This window comes from Mustela lutreola, chromosome 1, assembly GCF_030435805.1.
Source record: "Mustela lutreola isolate mMusLut2 chromosome 1, mMusLut2.pri, whole genome shotgun sequence".
Classification (NCBI taxonomy): Eukaryota; Metazoa; Chordata; class Mammalia; order Carnivora; family Mustelidae; genus Mustela; species Mustela lutreola.
The window spans coordinates 246,358,050-246,381,301 of NC_081290.1; the positions used below are offsets into that span (position 1 = coordinate 246,358,050).

The window sequence follows — 23,252 nt, forward strand, 5'->3', positions numbered from 1 at the left end:
AGATGTCATTCATTTTATATTCAATAAATTTGGGCACTTACAAATAAAGACCATGGAAATAACTCTTCTTCTAAAGATCTGATGGATTTGTGGAATAAAAGAACTAGAAAGTGTCACCCACTTCCAGAGTGCTTTACTCAAAGACACTATTATCTATCTATCTCTCTCTCTCTCTCCTTTTGCAAGGTCTATAAAGTATGCATGAGGTTTTGGGTGACAGGTGGGAGAGCAATGTACAACAGGAAGGTGCATGTAAGTGGTTGTGTTCACTTCATTCTTATTTCAAACCAAACCAGTATGGTGGTCAGCTGTCAACCAAAGAGAACAGGAGTAGGAACAGAGCCAATCAAGCTGTGTTAAGTAACCCAGTCATTCCACAGAAATCTGTACAGCTCTTGTTCCCTGGCAGTACAGCTGGCAACAGCACAGCAGTAATTTGAGGGGTTTTCTATAGGGTGCTTATGAGTTTGATTTCACTGCTGGCTTCTTGCCATTGCAACCTATACACTGGGTAGTTCTGTTTGTGAATTACCCAACTATGTGCTTAGATGATAAAAGATCAGATTTTTCACTTGGTAGGCATGAAGTCAGCTGAGTTTTCACTTTACCAAATGTTTCTTTTTTTCCCCAAACTCTCCAGATTAAGAAAAAGACATGGTTTGTATTGTCAAGCATTTTTCCCTCCCACTTTGAGCCACGTATTTTTTGGGGGGAGCAAAATTCTATTTTACCTGTAGCTCATCAAACTGTTTTCTCTAAACTAATAAATCTTTAGAGTCTTTTAAATATCAGTTATTTCATTTTCTCCCTACTACTCTTTTCTTTTCATACTTGCCCCTGTGGCAATCAAAAAATGTATCATTTGCCAGATTTGAAGTAAAAAGGATAAATAAGATTCAATTGCTGAGGTTCAAGATGACGTTCTATGTGTAACCAAATAAACTTTCCATTACTTATTTGCACTTTCATATGACTTTCTTCTGATACCTGAAAGACATAAGGTAGTTAAACAGGAATGAACTGTCTTCATTTGGGTGAATTGTCATGTATTTGGGAATATTTAACTTTGAGTCATCCTCAGCTGCTTCCGATAAGCTTGTATCACCTCACCTTATATAAGATCTAATCAATAATATATTTCAAAATTGTTTTCCCCTTAGAAGCCGAACTACTCTCACTGGTGCTACAACTTAAAAACTGAAAGCCAAAATTATGAGAGTGGAAATGAGTAAGTAAAAGATATACAATGAAAATACTAGGAATATTCTGTGAGGCAGGGTAAATGAGCAAAAGTATTGATCTTCTCCATCCTTTGGCACATCAGTGTAAAATTTAAAAGTGTTCCTTCACTCTCTCAATATATATATCAATATATATCCCACCTCCAATGGGATACCCTTCATTTGTAAAACAGACACACAACAGGGCCACCAAGTTCACTAATTCCCTCCTACTTCAGTCAGGATACCCAATCATTTTCTTTAAATAGCTAGAGACATCAAGAAGTCGGTCTCACCCCCACCCCAAAATTCTATTTCAAGGAACGTTTTATTTCTACTGCTGTGTACTGGTAGAAGTGGGAAAAGTCAAATCCTAGCACCAGAAGTTCATCAAAAGAATGTTATTAAAACAAGATTCAAAATGAGATTTCATACCAAAACCATGTAACAGATACTAGTTAGCTACCATAGTACTGTTAATAGTATAATTCAGACATTATGGGGTAAATGAGTTATCAGTAGGTTGCCCAGTGAATCAAGCCATCATCTATAATCTGGTTTCTATAAGAATAGCAATTCCAAATTCCAAACAATAAACTTTCAGAACTTTATCTATTAGTAAGTTGGAGAATGCCTACCAGTACAGCCCAATGATTATTTCAGAGATGTCTTTTTGTGATATGGGTAAAGAAATACTAGAAAATCAGATAATTAGGTATCGGCCTTTTTAAATAGGTCATATGCGCTACAAAAGTGGAGAACACTTTTTTTAAAAGAATGCAAATGAAAATTATATATTACTTCTTCATTTACTATTAGTGAAGTCTGGGATTTTCAAATATAGTACTTGCAAGTATGTATGAACAAATGATTATTAGTGGCTATAACACATTGTTAATATGATCCCAATAAGAACAGTAATTATGCCAATACTATGTACATAGAAAGAAAATATAAACAGTTTCTAAAATTACATGAATTACCATGTTCTCCTGCCAATAAATGATTCAGATGCTGCCTTTAAAAAAACACACAAATTTTCTAAGCTGAGGGCACTAGGAAAGTTAACAAAACCATAACTCAACCTATTCTCATGCAAGTTCCAGAGAAATAACTAAATACACACTTAACCACCCATATAACCTAACACCTTATTTTCATATGTGAATAAGGCTATGTGGATCTATAAAAATGTCATCTGGGAAGAGCTTTGAACCACTAAGATAAGAAGTTCTCATAAAACCACCAAATATGTGGTGCCTGGGTGGCTCAGTCAGTTAAGCATCTGCCTTAGGCTCAGGTCATGATTCTAGGGTCCTGTGATCAAGCCCTGACCCTTCTTCCCCTCTCCCATTATGTACTCTCTCTCTCTCCTAAATAAATAAAATCTTTTTTTAAAAAACCACCAAATATATATTATACTGATATGATAACCAAATCAACTTCTAATAAAAGCCAATTTCAAATGATTTGAGAAAAACTAGCTTGCTATAGAAAGACAAACAATATTCACAAAGCCTGGATTCAAAAAAAATGGATGCACATAAATCAAAGTGTTTGCAGGAAACAATATATGAATTTTTCAGTAAAATTACAACAAAATTTTACTTGCCATTTGTTCGCAAGTTGGGGACTAGGGAGAGAAAGGTATTAGGCATTTCCTGAGCTAACACAGGGCATAGCTGAATATATTATTATTCTCTCATTTTTAACATAAATATTGAGACTTGTAGTATGAAGTCAGAAATATTGCCTGTAACCAATTACACTGCGACATTCTCATTCATCTGATGAATCTGATGTCCATGCAGGACTTCCAAACCTTTCCCCAGTGCACATGTGTTAGTGGACACCACCCTGCACATGTTCCTTATTCATCCTTCCTCACCCCTCTCAGCCATCAGTAATCCCTTCCTTAACCAGCATGCTGTCTGTTAGTCATATAAATTAGCTTTGAAGTCAGAGCCCTCCTAACCATCTCTGTCAGTTCAGCGGGGGATGGAAGGCCCACTCATTCTATTGTACCCACTATAGTAGTTCAGTATTCTGGGTATTGTACGTTGTAAACCACTGAGAATCTCCACTGAAGAAGCATGGTTAAATGGTATGTCCTTGTCTGTAACTGGGCAAAAGTGTCAGTGTGTATGCAATTGGGGTAAAGTTGTGCATGTGTGTGTGTGTGTGTGTGTGTGTATATACATATATATATACACGTAAGCACATATTCAAACATCTAAGAGTATAAAAGCTGTATGGAACTGAATTTATCATTTTCCTCTTGAAGTATATCATACAGACAAATAGCTATAGCTAGCATATAGAATTTCATGAAATAACCATTGTCTTTGTGTGGAAGGACCTAATAGGAAATGGGTCAGGCCTCTCACACATCAGCTGGGACAAAAGAAGGAGAACACAGTATTCTATCTTTGCACCCAAAGCAACAAACTAGAAAATAAATCCATTTGGAAAAATTATCTCAAGTTTTGCCAGGAGAAGGAGAGTAAAGGAAGTTTCAGATTTCTTGTTAAGAAAAACTGACAGCAAGCCTTCGTATTAGACTGTACATGTCTATCCACTAAGATTATTCAAACATTTAAAAAGTATTCTTATTAAGAAAGTTAAGCTCAAATGAAATGTTTTGTTTTTGTTTTTTTTTTTTTTTTTTTTTGATATGAGGAAGTGGTGATGCAACATGGGGGCTTAAGTGGGTAGGAGAAGAATAAATGAAACAAGATGGGATTGGGAGGGAGACAAACCATAAGTGACTCTTAATCTCACAAAACAAACTAAGGGTTGCTGGGGGGAGGGGGTTTGGGAGAAAGGGGTGGGATTATGGACATTGGGGAGGGTATGTGCTTTGGTGAGTGCTGTGAAGTGTGTAAACCTGGTGATTCACAGACCTGTACCCCTGGGGATAAAAATATATGTTTATAAAAAATAAAAAATCAAGGATAACTCTAAAAAAGGCCTTAGGGGTTAAGGTTTTCACCATTGGTTCTAAGAAAACAACTTACAGTGTTTTAAGTGAAGTCAAGGTAAATAGCATTTCACTGAAATGTGCTGCTACGGCCTGTATGACTTGAAAAACACAAACAAGTATTTCTGGGATTTTGTTTTCCCTGGAAAGGAAAACAGGAAGAAAAATTTTTACATAGTCATGAGGCATAGGGCAAGAAATGGACATATAAATAACTGTTAGCTCAGTGTAAAGGATCCCTGAAGAAAGAAAAGTAGCCCAGGAGATGTGCACATCAAATAAAAATGGAGAATATGGCTATATTTCAGCTCAAACCAATATTCCCTTTTCAGGAATCATGCCCTCTAGCTCACTGCTGACAATCCATAGATAGCACATGAGTGAGATGAGTTCATGAGTAAGATGAACAGGCATGCTCCACGGCAGGTAAATAAATTTGTTTTCACTGAGATAATTATTCTTACCGTATGTCACTACTCTCATGGCATAAACAGGACAGGTGATGACATCCTATAAAATGCAATTTTTATTCCTATACTCCTGACATTGAGATATATAACCCATTCAGCTCTTGTGAATTTTTTTTTCTCTGAAACTATGCGAGGGTTTTTGTTATTGTTGTTCTTGGGTTTTGCCTTTTTAAAAAATGCTATCATCAACTGTGCAATACTATTAAAGAGACTGTGGAAAAATGGAACTGTCATTATTTTAGGCTATCTGGTCCTATACAAGGACTACATATGTTATTATCTGAGACAGCTGAATGTAGCTATGTTACTTGGATTTTTTTAAGGATAACATCTGCATGATATAACCTCTGTGCAGTACCTGTATCCTCAAATAAATGCCCTCTCCCAAACCTCAAGTACTTTCAGACCTAACATAGGCAAGAAACAAGGAATCACAAGCCTTTGTACCAACAAATAATTTTTCCAACTATAATTCATTAGTACCTTATTCCAAAAGCATATGAATACTTACAAGATGGTTAATCCTCATTAAAAACTAAGATTACATGACATAATTACATGTAAATAAGAAAAATGAATTAAACTCTTACCCTTTCCTATGTCGGGCACTAGTTGTGAATCATATATACAATTAGAGTTATATTGCTAAGCTAAAAATATTGGTAAAGATCTAAAAATGACAAACAGTGCCTTTTAAATTAATGTCTTATTAGTTGAGTGAAGTACACTGACAAAGAATAATTTATGCTTATTCAAACTGCACTCGACATCTTCAGGTGTTTCCAAATGAGCTCACAGAAGAGTGATTAAATGCATCTGATAACAAGCCACACATTGCTGAAATTACTTACCGCCTCATTTTATGATTAATTAAACATGTAGATTAAAGTTGCAAAAGAATTTAGATTAATGAGCAAGTTAAGTCTTGCTGATATAAGTGAATTGGGAATTGGATGCTCTGTGGAACTTTATAAACATGCATTTTATAATGAATAAGACAAGGCTACATGCAGAATCGTGGCCACCAGGGCCTTTTGACGATGCAGTCTTTTTTAACATGGTTTGACAGCTTTCAAATAACATTCTTCTATAGGCTTTAAACTTTGTGCTTTGCTGTAAAACACAAGACTACATAACTCATGTACAAGGAGTGCGATTATTTTCAAGCTCTCCAAGGTAATGACCCCCTGTAGCAGCAGCTGTTCAGAAAAAAATTATGAGCTCAATTGTTATTTTAATCAGAGATAGTTTCATAGTTAAAAGCAGTTATGCAACTTGTAAAATTATATGACACCTCATCAGTACCTTCTCTTTAACACTCCTTCCTCCAAAAGCAAAACCATCCCTAAAAAGTCACAGCTTCCAGAGGACTTATTAGCAAACAGGATCCTCAATCATTCATAAAATATTCAAAGCCATTTATTAGTGAAGTTTCTGTGCTAGGAAAGGTAATGTTTAAATTTATGGTGACTCTTATCAGCTCCAAGAGTGTGTCAAAATATTTGCTAGGGTTTGCTGAGTCTCCAATTTTTCTCTTTTAAGACCAGTTTTACCTAATCCAGGTAGCTTAGACTGTGTCAAAAGCCAAGTTGGACTTTATGATTTCCCAGGGCAAGAGAAATTTAGGTTGTTCACAGAAATGTAGTACATTCTCTTTTGCAAGTGATACAGAAGTGTAGAAAAATTAAGCTTAAGTTACTAGTTTGTGGTTTAAAATCTATTCCATTTTTATTACGAAGCTTGTAGCACAATGCCATTTATTATTACCATAGCATAATAAAGACAATCCGAAAATTCACTGAATGGATCTAATCTGCTATCTAAAATATACATCTAATTCTTTTCTACTTATTTTCAGATCTTATGTATGATCCATTTTTTGGCAAGATTTTTGTAGCGTTTTTTTTTCTTTTTAATTCATATTTTTTAAAAAATCTAAATACTTACCAAGAGAACTATGGAGATTTTTACATAAGATCAAAAGGAACTGTTTCATGACAAAGGTGGCTAATTACCATCATTAACCCCCATATGGACATAATTTCCCATTCAAAGATTTATGTTAGTGAAAATATAATATTGAGATATAAGTTTCTGACTATGCTGAAATTCATTAAAAGTTAAAATCAGCTTTAAAAGCAGCCAAAACAAAATAGTCTCCATTTGATTTATTTATGATTTAATTACAATTAAATTACATTTATTTATTTCCTTTCAGTTTTAAGTCAGTGTCTTCCACCAAGTACTGTAAACCACATCTTATCACCACAAAAGGTTATTTTAAATTTATAAGCTTTTCCTCCTTGTAACTCAACTTGAACACCATAATAAGGATTTCTAGGTAAAAATATGGACACAAATACTGCAAGGACCAAATAATAAACTTTCTGCTTATATGAAAATTTAAATTTTTCATTTACATCCTTAAAAAAAGGAAATCTGACAAAAAAGTGGTTATGTCAGTCCCAAAGAGGCTGTATTAGATAACTAAAAATAACTCCTTTGCAATTGTAAGATACATTTGGTATATGCCAGACAGACATAAACTATTCAGACAGTTCAACAAGCAACCAAATTTTAAGGAGCAGGATCCTTCTACTTCAGTCATTGACATACTGTTTCTAGGCCAAACAAATTATGAGGTGCGTCCTGGAGTTACTAATAATTTAATAGAAATTGTGTCACTCCTATGGCATTTTAATACAAGAAAATACATATATTTCCCCCATGAAAGTACTTTCTGTAAAATAACTTTGAGTCCTAAATACTGAATATACTTAGCTATTATAACTACTTATTATTATTAACATGTTTTGATTTTTCTGATAAATTTTTTATAAAGTTTACCTGCATAAAGTATATAAATTTACTGGTTATTTAAAGTTAGGTTTTAAATGTTTACTTGTAATACCAAAATAGGTACTTCACCTTGAAATTTTAAATAAATGGTCAATTAAAATATCCCAAATCAGCCATAATGTAATATAAAAATTCCTAACATTATTTTCATTAAATCAAGATGGCAATTTATTATAATACATATTTTTTAATTCTACAACATATAGTCATGTGGCCTATGGACCTTACATTTCTAAGGGGAGACTGTATTTTCTCTATCACATGTACAGACTGAAAAAAAGTATGAAACATACTCATCAGAAACTAAAATGAGACAACTGAACTCATTTTTGCATGTGATTGGGCCAAGGTTTGCCAAGCTGAACTATAAATGCATTAATACCCACAATACCACCAAATGCTGAATTATTAACATTGTCAGCTCCTCAGTTTCAGTTCATGCCCTATAGAGGAGTTTTGTGTGATTCATCAAAATGAATACCTTCATGAATACCTTACCTTCTGTGTAAGTCTTTCAACGTGTTTACAAGCATCGTAGGGCAAAATGTTTTAAGCTAAAAATAAAGTAACTCTCAACCAAGCAAACTATCATCAAGGTCAATGGAAGGTTCACAAATGCAAAGAACCAATCTATAACAAAGGGGGCAGATGAAGCCAGATGCCACCCCATACTAGATCCTTGTCAACTCACAAGAAGTGGTTTCCCTTCAGGATCGACAAAATTACGTACTACACCTATGAATTGTATATGTTAATGTACATATTCAAGAGCCAAAAACAGTGCTAAAAATTGGCTCCCAAACTATTATGATTTATCATTTTTTATTCTATTAACTGTGTAAATTCTTTAGTTCTCTTACACAAATACAGAGTTAATTAACTAGTCCTGAATTTTTTCTTCAATGAAGAAATAAAAAGATTTCTCTGTTTTCTAGATTATTTATGCTAAATCACTTTTAAAATCTCTATGTATCCAAAATATTTTTGTAAGTGCACATTAATAGTGGTTTTATATAAGGTCTTATATAAGATGAATGGATACTTAAAGGATGATTATTTTTTAAAGTCAAAGGTTTTAAAGTCAAAGGTTTCTAAACTTTACTTTGTATCCTACATCACTTCTGTGTATCTTATATCACTTCTTTTTGAAATCAAAACTAATTTTATTCATTAAAAAAGCTTACACCTGAATTCTCACAGAGGCCCAGTGAGGTAGGTGGCAAGATTGTCATGTGCAGATGAGGCCCGAATGGGCCCCTGGGATTTCTTTGGCCATCTATAAATAAAATATAAAAAAAAAAAAAAAAAAAAAAAAAAAGCTTACACCTGAAACTAATATAATATTATACATCAATTATACCTAAATAAATAAATAAATAAATGTAAATTGATTCAAGATTTGGGAAAATTTAGGGTTTCTGATACTGCTCTTCCTAATCCTTTATTATATATATATGTCCCTTATAAATAGAAGCATTTCTGAAAAACATTGAATTGTGATCGTAAAATGGTTTAATTAGTATGTAAAGTTTGGCCAATAATCCCAATAGTTTTAAATATAACTTAAAAGTAGAAGATGTGAAAGTACTGAGCATTAAAGTTACCTAAGCCTTAGTATTGGATCACAAAAATACAATGCAATCTTCATTTGCCATGGAAATAGGAAATAAATGGGAACATTTGTTATACTCATAAATTATATATATTATACCTGGGCTCTTATACAAAGTGATGAGGGGTCACAAAGTTCTTCTTGAAGCATTTTTCTTTCCTCATCAGAAGATATAGAATGTCTAAAAAGAAGAAACTAATCATTATTGGACCCACTATGCCAGATATAAAATAAATGTTCTCTATGCATCATATAATCTTCCCAACAAACACACCCATTTTATAGATGAGGGGACTGAGTTTCAAATAGGCAAAGGAATTTGTCTGGAGTCCCACCAAGTGGTGATGAGAGTAAAGCCCTATGAACCCAACTCCAAAGTCCAATTGTTCTTTCAGCTATATTACACTTATTTATGGCCTATACTATTTTTGCATTTATGTTATTCTTCACTATCTAGAATCCCCATCTGCTTCTTCTCAGTTAATCCATTCCTACTACTTCTGTCTAAATTTTACCTATTCCCAAAACTATGTTGTGTTCTCAGCAGTTTGTTTAAAAGCCTCTATAACAACAACTCAAGTTAAACTGATTCACACAATATATATTTATATACCGTTACCAATGTTATCATTGACATTACAACAATGTAATCACAAAATGGTTTCATTGACACTACAGTATGTCTTTTCCATTCTCCATTCTATACCCCCTATCTCTCTCACATTTGTAGGAAATTTACAGCTACTACTAGTGGCAATAGTAGTAGCATTAGTATTAATATTATATATTACCAGCTTCAAAAAACCACCTCTTGCTCTCATGCTGCTCTCTGGATCCCCAAAATCTTACTCTCTGCTTTCATTCTGCTCAAATGTTCTCATATCCTTAAACCACCTCTCTGTTCTTCCCAACCAAAAAGTCTACCCCTGACTATTTCAAAAAAGGTGTAAGACACTCTTGATTATCATTTATGCAACAAATATCTAAGAATTTACTATATGCTAGAAACTACGGATAGATAAATAAGATAGACTTTTTTGTCTAAAACCTTACAATATACCACAAAGAAAGATAAGTAAACAAAAACTTATAACATAGATTTGTGTCACAATAAATGTAAAAAAATATCTAAGTGATATGGTACAAAAATTGAAGAGTAGTAAATCATCTGGGTGGTAGTAGTCCAGAAAGGCTTCACATAGAAGGTGATATATATAATAAAGTTTTATTGATTAACAGGATGCAGGCAAAGAAATAGCAATAGTTACCATCTATTATTTAATATTTTCTGTATGAGAAACACTCATATCTAATTTATATTCAATATATATTATGCAATTTTTTTGGAAAATATGGAGAATTCTGCTTCCGATCAAGATGGACGAATAGGAACTGGATTTACCCTTGTGACTTACACAGCTGGTGGGGGACAGACAAAATATAAGAAAACAACAGTTTTCAGATACTGGACATCAAGCAATGATGAACAATGATTCCTAAGGGGAAAAAAAAATGAGGTTACCCCTATGGTTGTCCCAGCTTATCACATGAAGAAAGGAATTACCCACAGTGCACAAAGGCAGAGCCTAATGGTCTCGGTGAGTTAAGATGAAACTGGGAGTCTAGAAGGCCAAGGTGGTTATAGTTGATAGGACAGAGTAATAGGAGAGAGACCTACACATAGACTTACAGAAATAAAATTTAGCCAATTACTGAGCAGATCATGTGTGTGAGGAAACTAACCAAGGTTAGGGAAAGATACACTTAAAAGGAACAGAGAGAACAATCCCCAGAACCCACATAAAGCTAAGAATGGTTCATTCTTCCATCATCAAAAGTATAAAATTTCATAACACAAGAAGCATTTGTCAAAGTACTCAGAGCAGTATTACCTCAGTAGTGAAGATAATTAATCCTAAAGGCTATAGTAGTTCCAACTGACAGAGCTTAAAAGCAAGCTTTGAAAAGATCAAGGTTTCCAAGTACCTTAACTGCATACCAGAAAGTAAGTCCAAAAATATTTATAAGACTATAGAAACATTTAGTACTCAAGAAGGTAAAGAGCTGCCATCCAATAAAAAATTAGCAGCCATACACAGAAGAAGGAACATACAATCCATAATGAGGAGAAAAGTCAATCAATTAAAACTAACCCAGAAATAACAAAGATGAAAATGAGCACACAAGGATATTAAAACAGTTATGGCTGCATTCTATTTATTCATTGAACTAAAAGAAAGACTGAACCTATTAAGCAGAATATTGAATATATTACAGAGACTCAAGTTAAACTTCCAGAAATAAAAAAATTCAATGTCTAAGATGAAAAATATACTGGGCAAAATTAAAAGCAGATTAGACACTGCATGACAAGACAAATGAACTTGAAGACTTATCAAGAGAAACAATCCAAAATAAAATAGAGTGGAAAAAAATAAGATGAAAAAATGTGAACAGAATCCATGAACTGCAGAACATCTTCTAGCTACTTAATCTATGTGTAATTGGACTCCACAAAGAATAGGAGTAAACAAAAAAATTCTGAAGAAATAATGGCTGCAAATTTTCCAGATGTGACAATAACTATAAGCCACAGATAGAATAATTCAAAATACTCTGAGCTCAAGAAACATTAATAAAACTGCACTAAGGCATATAGTAATCAACTTGCTTACAACAAGGGACAAAAAGAAAATCCTTAAGTTAGCCAAGGAAAATGATACATCACATACAGAGAAACATATAGAACAATTATATCTGACTTCTTTTTATTTTTTTTAAAGATTTTATTTATTTATTTGACAGATAGAGATCACAGTAGGCAGAGAAGCAGGCAGAGAAAGAGAGAGGAGGAAGCAGGCTTCCTGCTGAGCAGAGAGCCAGATGCAGGGCTCAATCCCAGGACCCTGGGATCATGACCTGAGCCAAAGGCAGAGGCTTTAATCCACTGAGCCACCCAGGCACCCCTCTGACTTCTTTTTAAAAACAATACAAGCCAAAAGACAATGGATCAATATCTTTAAATTACTGAACAACAAAAAGTGAATCTAAAAATTCTATACATAGCAAAATAAAGATTTTGAAACACAAAAGCAGAGGGGCACCTGGATGGTTTAGTAAGTTATGCATCCAACTCCTGATTTTAACTCAGGTCATGATCTTGGAGTGGTGAGATCGAGCCCCATGTCTTCATTCAGCAAAGAGTCTGCTTGACATTGCTTCTCTCACTCCCTCTCTTCTTCTACCCCTCCCCCTATGCTCTCTCTCTTTCTCTCCCTCCCCCCAAAATAAATATATCTTTAAAAAGTTCTTCAGGAAGAAGGTAAAGTTACCAAATGGAAATTGAATCTACACAAAGGAATAAGTGCCCTGAAAATGGTAAATATGTGGTAAGTATGAAAGACTTTCTTGTTTTTTAAATATCTTCAAAGCAAAAATAATTATTTTTAAGTTTATAACACATGCAGAAGTAATGTGCATGACAATAGCACAAAGACTAGGAGGGAGAAATATAGGTATACTATTGTAACATTCTTAGCCATATGTGAAGTTGGATAATATTACTTGAAATAAGACTATGATAAATTATATAGGGTTGTTCTAAATTCTAAAGCAACCACTAATATGTAATTAAAACAAAAAATTAAAAGTAATAAGCCAACAAAGAATTTTAAGTGAAATCATTAAAAAATTCTCTATAAATTAAGAGAAAACAGGAAAAGGGAACAATGAACAGATGGTACAAATAGAAAGCAAAGAGCAGATCATGTATTTAAACTCAATCACATCAATAATTACATTAAGTGTAAATGATCTAAATATCCAAATTAAAAGGGGAAAATTGTCATATTGGATAAAAAGCAAGACTCAACTGCATGCAGTCTACAAGAAATTCACATCAAAAATGAAGACACCATACTTGAAAAGATGGAAAATATGTTACTCATACTGCCACTAATAAAAAGAAAGCTGCAGTGGCCATCAGGCAAAGTAGATTTCAGAGCAAAGGATATTACTAGAGATAAAGGGATCCTTGTGCAATGATAAAGGGGTCAATTCATTAGGAGGATATAATGACCCTAAACATCCATCAACTTAGTAGAGCTTCTAAATATAAGGCACCTGGGTGGCTCAGTTGGTTGAGCATCTCTTTGTTTTGGTTTAGGTCATGATCTCAGGGTCATGGAATTGAGCCCCTCAACTGGCCAAGCTCTCCTGCTCAGCAGGGAGTCTGTTTGAAATTATCTCTCTGCCCCTCCCCCATTCATGTCCCCCCCAAATAAATAAATAAATATTTTAAAAAATAAGTAAATACAAGAAAGAAAAATTAATCAAATTTCAAGGAGAATTATAATCAGAGTTTTCAATATCTCTTTCAGGTAATGATAGACCAAGTAGACAAAAAATCAGTAGGATATAGAAGACCTGCACAATAGTATCAACCAACTGTACCTAATTTACATTTATAGAACTTTATTGAACTTAACACCCAATAAAATAATTAGGAATTCAATAACAGAAAGATATCCAGAAAAATCTTTAAATATTAGAAAATAAAATAATACTTGTAAATGACCCATAGATCAAGGTAAAAACCAAAAAGAAAATTAGAAATTATTTTGGACTGAATAAAATTGAAAATACCACATATCAAAATTTATGGAATGCAGCTAATACAGTACTTAAAAGTAAATTTGTAGTACTAATACCTATATCAGAAAAGGTCTCAAATTAATGATCTCAGCTTTCACCTTAAGTAACGAGAAAAAGAAGAGCAAATTAAACCTGAAGTATATGGAGAAAAGGAAATAATAAGGATAAAAAAATCACTAAAATAGAAAACAAAAGAGCAATATTAAATTTTGATATGTTATATTTACATTCTTATATTAGAAATAAGAGACATCACTAAAGATTATACAGATCTTAACAGGATAGAAAATATTAAGAACAACTCTATGCCAATAAATTTAAATACTTAGATGAAATGCTCTTAAATAAGGTCCATAACTCAGATGAAATAGATAACATAAATTGCCCTATACCTAGTAAAGAAATTGAATTTTCAATTAAAAATCTTCCCAGAAGAAAGCTCCAAGCACAGATGGCTTCATTAGTGGACTCTTTTAAGTATTCAAAAAGAATAATACCTATTGTACACAAACTCTTCCGGAGATTTGAAGAAAAGGGAATACTTCCCAACTCATTCCATGAGGCTACAGTAATCAAGTAATCAAGATTGTGGCATAAAAAAATAGACAACTACATAAATGGAAGAAAACAGAGACTCCAGAAATAAACCTATTTGTATATGATCAATTGATTACCAACGAAAGTGCCAAGGCAATTTAATGGGGAAAGGACAGCCATAAGCAAAAATATAAACCTCAAACTGTATCTTACTCCACTACCAAAATTAGCTCAAAATGAATCACAGACCTCAATTAAAAGTTTAAATTAGGGGTGTCAGGGTGGTCATTTGTTAAGTGTCTGCCTTTAGCTCAGGTCATGACCCAGGGTCCTGGGATTGAGCCCCACATCAGGCTCCCTGTTTCATGGAGGAACATGCTTCTCCCTCTCCTATTCCCTCTGCTTCTGTTCCTTCTCTTGCTATCTGTCTCTCTGTCAAATAAATAAATAAACTTTTTTTTTAAAGATTTTATTTATTTATTTGACAGACAGAGATCACAAGTAGGCAGAGAGGCAGGCAGAGAGATAGAGAGAGAGAGAGAGGGAAGCAGGCTTCCTGCGGAGCAAGGATCCTGATGCGGGGCTTGATCCCAGGACCCTGAGATCATGACCCGAGCCGAAGGCAGCAGCCCAAACTACTGAGCCACCCAGGCGCCCCAATAAATAAACTATTTTTTTGAAAAATAAAAGCTTAAACTATTAAACTTCTAAAACAACACAAAGGGAAAAATCTTTGTGACTTTGGGTTTTGCAAAAATGTATTAAAGTGACACAAAAAACATGAAATTCAAAATAAAATAATAAATTGGATTTCATCAAGATCTAAAACTTTCACTCTTCAGGACACTTAAAGTTACAAAGCAAGCCAAAAACTAGTAGAAAATATGTGCAAAACATATACCCAATAAATAACTTGTAATTTAGAATATATAAAAACCATTACAACTCAATAAAAAAGAAGACAACCAATCACAAAAAACCAGCAAAATATTTAAAAGACACTTTAAAAAGGTAGATGGATGGCAAATAACCACATAAAAAGATGCTTAACATCGTCAGTTATTATGGAACTACAAATGAAAACTATAGTGAGATACCACTATAAGCCACTTGCATGGCCAAAATTGAAGACTAAACATACAAAGCATTAATAAGGATCTGGGCAACTGTAACTCTCACACACTGCCGTTAGAAATGTAAAATCGGGGTGGGAGTGTGGCACCTTGGTGTCTCAGTCTGTTAGGTCAAGCATCGGCCTTGGGCTCCTGTCATGATCCCAAGGTCCTGGGATTGAACCCTGCATCAGGCTCCCTGTTCATTCGGGAGCCTACTTTTTCCTCTCCCTCTGCCTCTAACCCTGCTCATGCTCTCCCTCACTCACTCTCTCTCTCTCTCTCAAAATAAATAAATAAAATCTTAAAAAAAAAAAAAGAAAAAAAGAAAGAAGTGTAAAATGATGCAACTGCTTCTTTGAAGACAATTAGCAGTTCTTTTAAAGAAATCTATGTAATCTAGCCATTTCATTTCACTCCTAGGTATTGATCCAAGATAAAGAAAGCTTATATGTACTCAAAGACAATGACCAAAGTAGCCTCATTTGTAATAAGCAAAAACTAGAAAGAACCTGAATGTATAATCAAATTGTGGTATATCCATATAATGAAATACTACTCAGCAATTTAAAAAATAAGTTATTGACAAGCACAACACAAGTGACTCTCAAAATAATTACGCTGAATGACATAAGCTAGACAAAAAAGAATAATGTATCACTCCACTTACATAAAGTTTTTTAAATGCAAACTAATCTATAGTGATAGCATATCAATGATTGTCGAGGTATAAAGTTAGGGAAAGATCAAGTAGGGGAAGAAGTAAGGAACTCTGAAGAGACATTAAGAAAGAAACTGTTAGAAGTGATGGATATGCAAATTATCTTGATTGCAGAAGTGGCTTCACTGGTGTATACCTACATCAAAACTTACCAAACTATATACTTTAAATATATGTAGCTTATTGTATGCCAATTATACCTCAATAAAGATGTAAAAAAATGCAGTAGGTAAGATTCTCACTTCACAGGTGAGGAAGAGGAAGCTAGGCTCCAAAATGTTATACAATTTGCCTAAGATCACAGCTAGTACACAACAGTACCCAGGGATGGCAGGGATTCCACACCATATATTTCAAAACTAATATGAAACATCTAATATAGTTCTGATTCATGAATGACACTCAAAAAGTGTTTGGGGGTTTTAAAGTATTAGAGGCATATAAAAAGCCCAAGATGTGAAAAAGTCAATATTTTAACTGTCCCCAAAGCTATTCAATTTCTTACACTTAGAATTTTTATTGTGTACTTATTGATAGGATATTTAAATTTCTAAAGAAGTTTTTTTAACCTGAAGTATTTTAATTGATATATGGCAGAGTTTCTGTAATGACCTCAAAAAGCATTTTACTGGAATCTATTACGCACCATGTAATATGCACTATTTGCTAGGCCCAAGTGAGACAGATTTTTAAGTCCTCTATAGGTAATGAAAGAACTCCTTTGATGAGGCAATGGCAAGGGGTTCAATATGTCAGGAGGCCAAGGTGCACATACAGTTGAGTGGAAGATGGAGATGACCAGAAACTCTAGGTCTCTAAAAAAGGAACAGTGCCGATGTTCCTTCCACCAATTACAAGGTTCCTGCCATGAAGAAGGAATAACGGCCAAAGCATTTCCCAAGGAGAAACTATTAGGTTTTGTTTAAATCACTTTTTTGCTCTTCTTTTCATATATGTATATTTCATTTCTACTCACAAATAGATTATAAATTCTTAAGGACTAAATCTTCCTTTTCCATTTTAAATTCCAACTGATGTCTAGAGAGTTCTGAATTCATATTCTTACTGAGTGAATGAATAAGTGAGTGAATGCATATTAGTGTTAGTCTAAACGATAGAGTAATGAGAATGACAAAGATCATTTACAAAATCAACTTGACTTTGTCCCATTCTTTGAAAAGTCTATTTTTTCTTAATTTTTATTTCCATAAGTCTTTTCTTGCTCATGAGTATCCTACTTTCTTGCACTATTTCCTCTTCCCTTGAAAGAGACAAGTAGAGAGGGTCTATATCCTTAGTGTAACATGTGTTGCAACTACACCTTCTGTGGAGAAGGACAAATACAGCAATACAACCAGAGTAGTAGTCATCACTTTGTCTGATAAAATTCTAAAAGTAACCAAATTCTGCGCACCTGTTTTACTCCATGTACTAATGCCTATGTGAAAGCCAGCTGATAGGAATGCCATAATCTCAAGGATAGTTACTTTTCTCACTCATAGTACCCAAGTGTTACTTTACCCCCTTCTGAAATCAACAAGGCCCTGCCTGGTGCATTTTAACCCCTGGTATTAATGACTTTCGTGTTTACGTTATGCCTTTAAATCTTCAAAATAATTTTTCTGAGTTTTTTTTTATTATGTTCAGTTAGCCAGCATATAGTACGTCATTAGTTTTTGATGTACTGTCCAATGATTCCGTGTTGCATATAACACCCAGTGCTGCTCATAACACTTGCCCTCCTTAATACCCATCACCTGGTTGCCCTATCCTCCCACTCACCTCCTTTCTCTAACCCTCAGATTGTTTCCCAGAGTCCAGAGTCTCTCAAGGTTAAAAATGACTTTAAGTATATTCTGATTCCTTTAAAAACACATCTTCCTCCCAATTCTCCATGGAAAGAAAAAATACTCCCAGTTTTCACTGGGGATCTAATCAATGAGATGGCAAGGGATTTGAGCATTTCCCTCTCCTTTTTCAATAATTCAGTACTGTGATGAATGACAGAACAGGGAAAGCAATCCCTCATAATTTTCATCACATATAATCTGACCAGGCCTATTGATCCTACATTGGCAAGTCTCTTCTTCCTGTTCCCTAAATACCCACCTTTTACCTCCAGCCTGAACTACTGTAATAGCTGCTCACAAGCTCACAAGCTGCTTCTCTAGTTCAAGTCTTAATTCCCTTTAATCAACTCTACAAACTGCTGGTTGAACTACTTTTTCAAAAGCAAAGCTCTTGCCATACTATCAGACTATTTGGTTGTGATGGCCCCAAATACCTTAACCTAGTTTTATAGGCCACTACAATACGATCACACTAAATCTTCTATATACATACCCTATACCTCAGTCAGACTGGACATCTCATTGTTCCCTATCTCATACTTCCCTGTTTCCATTTGTCTATCCCATACCCATCATTGTGATATCCCCTCACAATCAGGATGCTTCTCTCTTCATCCCCTTTTCCAGTGACAAAATTCTGCTCAAGTTTCAAAGATCATCAAAGAACTACTTCTTAGAGTCCTTCTTCTTAAAGGGATGTATCTTGAATTCTTTTGACCCACCCACCCTAGAGTACTTTTTTTTTTACTTTATTAAGATACTTAACATATTCTGCATAGAGAATTACTTCTCTATTCTGCAATAATCAATGTAACTTAATTAACATTTTAATCCCTCCTTTGAGCCATGCAAGGAGTCAGACACTAGGTACACAAAAAAGAATAAGAGGGTTTAATAATTCTGTCTAGATTCTTAAGTTCTTAATGACAGGAGTTTTGTGCACTTGCATTTATTTCCAATGCTGCATTAATGTTTTGCTTTGAATATTATCAGTACTCAGTATATATTTGTGCAGCTGAATTAATTTCCAATAGATACTAAACACTCTCCAGGGAAGTAAATATTTGCTACTAAAAAAGGGGGGGGGATTTCCATAACTGGGAAAATAATCACATCTTTAAATAGTTTTCAAAGCGCAAGTTGAAAGTTAAATTGACCACTGATTACACCATCCAATGGGTCAGGTCATTCCTCACTAGAAACTAAATTCCAAGTAGGACAGGCTGCTTCAGATGATATATTCTCAGATGACAAGAGTTTCCAAGATTGTCAGTTTGGTCTAGTAAAGGTGATTATTGCTTCATACCACAGAAATCTTGTACTTGTTTCTTGTACTCTCCTGGGAGTTTATATAAGACAATTTAAGTTGATATCAGTATTTAAATACTAGTACATATCTGGGAGATGCACACTTCTTGTTTAACCTAGCCACATCTCCACACCCTTAAAATGTATACTTTCGAGGTTATACATACTATTTCTGAAAGCCTAGAAACAATGACACATTTTGGCACTATGAGATTGGGCAAACCTTGAACTTAACTCTCAACATGTTTATATTGCTTCCCTTCCTGGGAAATAGAATGGAAAGACACCATAAGGCTATTTTAAAAAGACAGAACCAGAGATAGAAGAAAATGAAAATGGTCAATAGCATTATTCAAAAACCAATATTAAAACAAAAAAGCTTCTTGACAGTGATACTTATTAATAACAAGGAAAAATTCAAGCAGCAAAAATGAGGTAAACAAAAGGAGCTCACTGTTCCTGACCAAACCAAGCCCCAGTACCTGGCACCAGCCAGGTTAAGAGCTTCTGGGCTGAGCCTAGCTCCTCCCACAGGCTCTCTCTAAACAGAGTGCCACACCTCTCCTCCAGGAAAAAAACTCAGCAGGGTATACAACAGTCACTCTATTACTGAAAGTCAATTTAGCAGCACAAGGACAATCTCAGAAAAGGAAAAAGAAAAGTGCTTTCTTTGTGTAGGAAGAGCAGAAACCAAAAATCTAGAATCTGAAATTTATATTTCTGAAGAGAACTATTAACATAAAATGGTTACAATATTCCAATAGTATTGGGAAAAAAGACAGTACAGGCCTTTTTCATGGCATTTAGGCTCAGAGTAAAATGTAAGAATTCTTAGACTGCAATGTAAACAGATTTGAGATACTCTACAACAGCTGAATCTATGAAAATTTTACCAAATAAGTTCATAATCAAGAATATTATAGGGGCGCCTGGGTGGTTCAATTGGTTAAATGTCTGACTCTTGATCTCAGCTCAGGTCTTAATCTCAGGGCCATGTGTTCAAGCCCTGTATTGGGCTCCATGCCGGATGTTAAAAAAAAGAATATTCTAAATTAAGTGAACCCCTGGTGGTGTTCTAGAATGGAAAGAAATGTGTTTTGAAGTCAAATGGACTGTGTTTGAATCCCACCTCTGCCCTTTTCTTCCTTGCATTCCTTCCTTCTTCCTTCCTTTATCTTTATTTTTTGTTCAGTTGTTCATGCATTCAACAAACATCTACTAGGAAATTACTGCATCAGGCACTGTGATAGAAACTGTGCACACAGGCTTGAACAAAGTAATCATGGTCTCAGCCCCAACAGAACTTTCAGTCTAGTGAAGAAAATAGACATTAAACAAACAAACAAATGTATGATATTTATTAATCATTTTAAGGCTATGAAAGCAAAAAAGAAATCAGAACTTAGAGAAAATAGCTGGGGACTTGGAAGAGGGAGGAAACTATCTTTTAAAATCATTGGCAGGATTAAAAATAACATGAAAGTGCCTTGTACAATGCCCAAAACATACAGGTGCTCAACCAAGCAACAGCTGCTTTTTGTTAACTTCTCTCTGCCAAATATAGACCCCCTGGTTCCCTCCCACTCTTTCTCCTACCACAGACACTGGGAAGTGTTGGAGCACTGGTCTGGCTGGCACTGTTGTGGGAGAGTGGCAGCCTGTTCCCTCTTAAACACTTCAGACTGCTGCACCACTTCTTGTTCTATCAGTTTTCTATATAATCACAACCTTAACCAATCCACAACTTTGTTTCAGGCATATCTAGGTTTCATTTCTTGCTCTGTATCCTTAAGATCATTTATAAATTTTATCCCATTGATTGCATGGACTATGTAACCCTCAGTCAAACTAATTGTCAAGAAACAACCAACATCAAAAACTGAGATGAATTCATTCTATGTGGAAGACTTGCTAGAAAAACACAACTAAGGAATGTCTTTAAGGTTGGAGTATATGACTGAGTAGAATATTTTATTGTAGAAAGTCTTTCTGAAAACTTAAAAATTATCCTTTCTGACCATGATTAATCCTCTATCTTGTTCTTTGAGAGCAAACATTCAACAAGCCTTAAAATTTGACAAATCCGAGTTCAGGTTTAGTAAGCTGCTAAATCAATAAAGATTCTCACTTCTTTCCCATTATTTTAACTTTATCACCTCACAACGTAAAACTAATTCCAACAGTTCTTCGGTCTCTTTGTACAACATGAGCAAGAGTACTATCTTAGTTCATATGAGAAATGTAATAGGGATTCTTCAGTCCTTAATAAATTGTGACCCCGCATATAATTTAATGGACATGTGTTAGGTTCTGTCTTACAACTTTGCAAGCAGCATACAGGCTAACTGAAAACAAACTATCTCTGAATGAAAGAAAGAGGAGACAGAAGGGAAGGGAAGGAAGAAGGAAAAAAAGAAGGAAGGAGGGAGGGAAGGAAATAGGGAAGAAGGAAGGGAGGAAGGGAGCGAGGAAGAAAGGAAGGAAGGAAGGAAATAAATATTCATTACATTAAAAGTCACTTTACAGAATTGATTCCAAAAAACTTTCTAATCTCCAATATTAGAAACATTATATAACATATTTGAAACCTAATTCACATGACTCTTTGCTCTAGAAGATACAAGGATGTTTCTTGATAATGGCTACAATGAGACATTTCTAAAGATCTCCCATACAAAATTTTAGGGTGTGATACATATATGATTATTTTCATATATATCTCTATATCAATCTTTCCCCAGACAAGCAAAATCATTGCCATTGGTTTTTCTACCAGAGGGGTACTCATTTCTCAAAATCTCTACAATTGTTCTTAAAACTCACTAAATTGAAATCACTAAAATTAGACAATTAGGGGGGGAAATGATAGAACTCTTTTTAAGTTACTATTGTCATCCAAATAAGGATTTCCACATCTTAAATAACAATCCTCAAATCCATTTCGTGGATTCATAAAAATCTCCTATTTCAATAGTCTTGTTTCATTAATATCCCTCCTCTCTCTTCAACTACTGCAGTGAAACTGGAGGGACAGGTATTTCTTCCATCTAGTCAACCATATCTTCTCAAAAAGCATGAGGTGCTCAGTTTTCTTATATTCAGTTCTCTTATCGACACTCACATGTTTTATGCTTTACTTTGTCAGCCTTCCCAAGATATGACTTTTCAATTACTATCTGTTCTGTGACTGCAATTCCAGAGAAAAACTCCGTGTAACTAGTCACAAAATCAACAGTGACTTCTGCAAATGGTCACTACCAGAAAGCCCAGAATGTTTTCATCCCTTATACCTGTCAACTACTCATTTAGTGTGTCCTTACTGCTATATCAAATATCAAATTATGCATGACCAATCTCACCTCAAGAGCAGCCCATTCTAGTTGGTGATGTTATATGTATGTAGTCATGGAAGAAAAATAATATTCATAGGAGGAATAGTATCTGTATATATTAACATATATATCTGTATTTCTTCTGTACTTTGTTAAATGAAACTTAGAACACAGTGGCAATATCTAAAATCAAGCCATGGGCTTATCAGCCTGCCATAGCTTTAAGAAAAAAAAAAAAAAGAACCTATATTCCACCTAATGTAGGCAGCTATGGGATGCAGACTTAGATTTCATTAATGCTATTGCTTAATTATCTATTATGCCTGAGTGAAAAAGGGAAAAATTATAATTAACTGTCAAACATACCTTTTTGTTGTGCATGTATGTTCCAAAGGTATTACAGCCCAAAGTTGACATAAAAATAGAAAATCTATTTCTATTAATGAGTTCATTCACTTAAGTTTATATGAAACTGTATGAGCTGAAAAGAAAAAGAGCTTACTCCAGGACAGTTTGTACCCAAAGAAAACTCTCTAGCAACATATCAAGTTTTAAGCCCTTAGGTTAGAGACCATCTTTTCTTCTCTTGTAATCACTG

At 34.4% G+C, this 23,252-nt stretch overlaps 1 protein-coding gene across 10 annotated transcripts in view; it reads right to left on the minus strand.

The window, feature by feature from the left end:
• Positions 1-23,252, minus strand: part of SOX6 (SRY-box transcription factor 6) — a 621,788-nt gene that overhangs the window by 478,311 nt on the left and 120,225 nt on the right. For 4 of the 10 annotated variants that reach the window (XM_059137116.1, XM_059137102.1, XM_059137110.1 and 1 more), the window contains exon 3: positions 9,241-9,322. The exons of the other annotated variants lie outside the window; for them this stretch is intronic. The gene's annotated coding sequence lies outside the window, so the exon portion shown is untranslated. The remainder of the gene's footprint in view (positions 1-9,240; positions 9,323-23,252) is intronic. 10 annotated transcript variants of the gene reach the window in all.